The sequence below is a fragment of the Crocuta crocuta genome, unplaced genomic scaffold (assembly GCF_008692635.1).
Source record: "Crocuta crocuta isolate KB4526 unplaced genomic scaffold, BGI_CrCroc_1.0 scaffold657, whole genome shotgun sequence".
NCBI lineage: Eukaryota > Metazoa > Chordata > Mammalia > Carnivora > Hyaenidae > Crocuta > Crocuta crocuta.
The window spans coordinates 693,703-698,601 of NW_027529583.1; the positions used below are offsets into that span (position 1 = coordinate 693,703).

The 4,899-nt window shown below is 43.0% G+C and overlaps 1 protein-coding gene across 1 annotated transcript in view; it reads right to left on the reverse strand.

The window, feature by feature from the left end:
• Positions 1–4,899, reverse strand: part of REPS2 (RALBP1 associated Eps domain containing 2) — a 174,282-nt gene that overhangs the window by 168,445 nt on the left and 938 nt on the right. The window lies entirely within an intron of this gene.

The following is a 4,899-nucleotide window of genomic DNA, read 5'->3' on the forward strand; positions in this document are numbered from 1 at the left end:
ACTTGTACACTGCTCATGGAAACAGACTGGTATAACATCTAGAGACCATTTGGCAATATGCACAAGAATTACAACCAACCTTTTGATCTAGGAATTCTACCTTTCAATTTACATTCCATTTTACACAAGCAAAATGAATTATGTACAAGGTGATTCGATACGTACTAAGATACAGATTGGAAAACACACACCTAGGGGTCCCTCATCTAAAATATTAATCAACTATTGTTCAACCACACAACCACACAACAGAATTTTAGGCAACTCTAATAGATATTTGTCATACCTGTGATTAACCATCTTTTGAAAGCTTTTCTCTATTGGGAGCAATTTCTCATATTACCAGCCTCACCTCCCAACTTGAAAGATGAGGATCAAATATCTAGGTTTCTTCGCAGCTAAATTGCAAACATGTGACCAAGTCTCCATGGATCAGACATACGCACACATGACTATGCTTTAGAAGTGAGACACGTAAGGGAGGAGAGGCTGCTCAGAGCATCTACCCTGCAGGTGGGGAGCTGCGATAACTGCAAAGCTGGTTCCTGGCTCAGGAGGACAAGGGAAGCACTTGCAGTGGAGACAAATCCCTGCTATCTGCTGCGCCGCGCAGGCAGGAGCTTGGGCGGCTTCCACTTAATACTAGTGCGATGTGTGGCTTGGGGCTGTTTCTGGAAAGTCAGACATTAGCCTGTTCCTCCAGCCCTCCAAACAATCCTATAAGTTACCTAAAGTCCTAATCCCTCTCTGGCTTAACTATCTAGAGTGGATTCAGCTGTCTGCCAAAAAAAAAACAAAAAAACACACAAACTAAAAAAAGAATAGGGAAGCTCCTCGTATACAGACATGGAAAGATCATCAGCTTTAACTGCTGAAACAAAAAAAGCAAGGCACACAGTAGTGGGTATAGTAGGTTATTTGTTAAGGGGGTTGACTGTAGATGCATTTATTTATAGATTTATACACTATCTCTGGAAGTTGAAGCTAACAAACTTGGCTGCCAGCTGCCCTCAAGGGAAGGGAAGATTATGGGGTGGCCAAGGCACAGGGATAGGGAAGAGTTTGCTGTATTTCCTCTTATACCTTTTGAATTTTGAAGCATGTACATGTATTATCTACTTAAAATGATTTTAGAAAAGTTGTGAGGAGTAAGAGACAAAGCCTAGCCTCACCATGTCAGCAGAAAGTATTATAGACATATCCCAAAACCATTCCCCTCCCACCTGCTCTAAACGTTAATTTCAAAACAAATTGCCCGCCCAGCTAGACAAAGCTGCAGCGGTCCTCACTCATCAGGCCCAAATTTAACACACAAAAAACAGTGCTCTTTCCTCTAAGTTGCCAACACAGAACAAGGCAGCAGCTTGCTTTATAGAAGCAAGCTGTCTTTGTCAAAGGCAGCTCTGTCTAACTGGGTGACCAAGGGGACGACACCTCACCTCTCTTGTTCTCAAGTCTCATCTACTGGAATGAAGCAGTCTGACTACACAGGACACAAGGCTTTTTCTAGATCCAAAAATTCTATAAAAAGGAACTCTATGGGTAAAAGCTAAAACTACAGTTTGAACCTTTCCCCATGGCACTTACCACTTCTACTTTGTATTTCAGTTCTCAGTATACCTGCTACACCCCCCCTACAATGCCCAAGTCTCCTGAGGGCAAGTTATACAGCTACTGAGTTTTAACTCTTCACTAAATTGAGAGATCCCCTACGAAAGTTGTTTTGTACCACTGACTTGTGCCTTATATGAATGCATCAACCTATTCAAAAATTTTTTTCAGGTTTAAAGGATCACATACACCACCTGATCCCAGGATAGCAACCACCTCAGGTGAGTTCAGGTAAGTCATCCTGGAATCATCTGATTCCAAGCAAACAAAGCCAAAGAGAAATACAACATATCCTCCCAGAACTTTCAGTTTACTCAGTTTTGTTTGTTTTTGCAGGAAAGAGATCACTTTTGAGTTAAAATGAAGACATGTGTTAAGGAGTCACCATGAAACTAAAATGGTTCTTAAAGACAAGAACTCAAAGAAATTCTACCCTCAAGCTAGCTTCTTTGGTTTTTGCACAATGGATTGGCATGTATCAGTTGGACAAAGTGATTCAACAGATTTTATCATGCACGGAGACTGCTTTTTGGAATGAGGAAAGATTATATGTAAGTAGTGATGACATTTGATGACAATGATTTATCATGACTTTTGTAAACTAGGCAAGCCTTCTTTGGCAAGCCAATGCCACAGCTTTTCAAGCTGTCCAACTGGCTGCACATGTGCAGGCACCCATCTCAGAGTCAGGAGTTCCTCAGGGTTGACACCTGTCTGGGGACAAAATGGGATCTAACACTTCAAGGGAAGCAGAAGGGAAGAGCCCCAGGAGAGTGGACCACCCAGGTACAAAGGAAGCATCCTGTCCACCCCAAGAAGACAGTCACTATGATGTAGGAGAAAAGTATAGGGGAAAAGAATGATAGAATCTACAGTAAGGACATTTACTGAGGGCCGACTGTGTCCCAGGCATTGACTTAAATGGCAGGAATCAATGAAATGAAGGAAACGTTCACACGCAATCATAACACTAGAAGCAAATTAAAATGGAGAAGTGGTTCAGATTAGGAAAAAAAATTTCATTTTAGGAGTCTGACCCTGGTTTCTAGGCACTGCATATCACAGAATTTTGTACAGCTAGAGGCAGCAAAATCTCAGGTGAATACAGATGCACTGCCAAGATTATCTAAAGCTTTTACCGGTTCTGGCAACTCTGACTTATCTCAGTAGCCAAACGATTTGCTTTTCAATTTGTTTTTTGACATTTTAGTGCTTTTCAAAAATAAAATTTAGAGGGGTGCCTGGGTGGCTCAGTTGGTTAAGCATCCGACTTCGGCTCAGGTCATGATCTCACGGTCCATNGCCTCTCCCCCACTCATGCTCTGCCTCTGCCTCAAAAATAAACATTTAAAAAAATAATTTAAAAAAAAAATAAATAAAATAAAATTTAGGTTGGAGTTATTTGGTATTTTTGTAAGTGTTCATTTTAGCCCATTCTATATATCTTTTATTTTATACCACTCATGAACGCACAGGCACACATACACTCACTCATATACACATTTCCTTTCCAAAGAAACTAGTGCCTTAGTGAGAGAAACAGAGCAAGCCAGGACACCTCGTGTTAGTGGAGCATCTGTGTGTTATACACAAATCCTCAAAATGCTTTGGGAGAGAATGCAAAAATGGAAGTGTAGTCTCAGATCACATTAGAGTTCTCGCTCTCCAACCTAACCCCAGACAGATCAGAACCCTCCAGCACAGAGTTAAACTCATACAGAAAGAAATAGCACTTTCGGGGGGGCACCTGGGTGCCTCAGTCAGTTAAGCGTCTGACTCTTGATCTCAGCTCAGGTCTTGATCTCAGGGTCATTGAGTTCAAGCCCCACGTTGGGGTCCATGCTGGGCATACAGCCTACTTTTAAAAAAAGAAAGAAGAAAAGAAAGAAATAGCACTGTTTGATGGGGTAAGAAATCTGACTTCATTTATTTGGCTTCTTTGTCAAACTCCTAGGAAAGACCTTATCCAACTAGACAACAAATGCTCATCTCCCCTCCCTGACGTTCTGGCAGCCTCCATCTGAAAAAGCCGCCGCCCCCTCTCAAATTAGGCTATACCACAGGGCACTGAAAGTGAGGCTGGCCCCCTCCCTGTTTATGACTGTTCTCCCCACAGCAGGGCCTCATGACAACCAGCACACTAAGTCCCCCAGTGTCGTCATAGCAAATCCACTATGGATTCTCCGGCCCAATGAGCCAGAACCCAGCCCCAAATCCACTCTGCTACTGGTCCTACTGTGACTTAATGGCCACATTATATTGAGGAGACTAACCTCTTTCCGTGACCAAATCCTTTTTGTCCCAGCAAGAAACATCCATCCTCCTTCCCCTCTGGCTTACCAGACATCCATCATTTAAGGCCTGGCCTTGCTCTCAACTGTCTGTCCTTGTCCCTGTGCCTTACCCCCAAGTACAAACTGACACTTCCCTGACACTCAAACCACCAAACTTTCCTTGCTCTTAGGTCTCCTGTCACTGAGCTGTGCCTCCCAGGAGGGACATCCCTAGGACCCAGGTGTATCTCCTATCTTGTACCTTGAATCACCTGTAGACACTGTTCCATCGGGCCGATTGACTTTGCATTGCCTGATCTGATACAATCCACCCATCCCACCCCCTAAAATGGCACCCCTGCACAATGGATGAGCGGAGATCTAGGTCCTGATTTCTTCCAAGACAACCTACCCCAAGAACGGTTCACTTTCACAAGTCATGCCTAGAAATCTGACAATTTACACATATTTGACACAGAACAGTCCCTATCCTCAAAAGGTTTATAATCTTTTATGGACTGAATGCTTGCCCCCCCTCCCAAATGAAAACCCTACCCATCAAAGGGATGGTATTAGGGAATAGGGCCTTTGAGAGGTTATTAGGATTAGAGGAGATCGTGATGGTGGAGACCCCAAGAATGGGATTTGTACCCTTAGAATTACTAGACAGCTTGCTTCACTCTCTACCATGTGAGGACACAGTAAGAAGCGAGCCGACTGCAACCCAGAAGAGGGCCCTCACCAGAACCTGACCATACTGGCACCCTGATCTTGGACTTCCAGCCTTTAGAACTGTCAGAAATAAATTTCTGTTGTTTATAAGCCACTCAGTGTATGGTATTCTGCTACAGCAGCCTGAGCTAAGATATGATCTGACTGTGGTAGGTGTATCCAAGAACTTTGAGGGAAAAAAAAGGATTAACATTTCTCAAGCACCCACTACATACTCTCCAAACATGACACTTTTCTATGTATTATTTCTAATATTTAAAATAATCCCACATAAATGGTTATG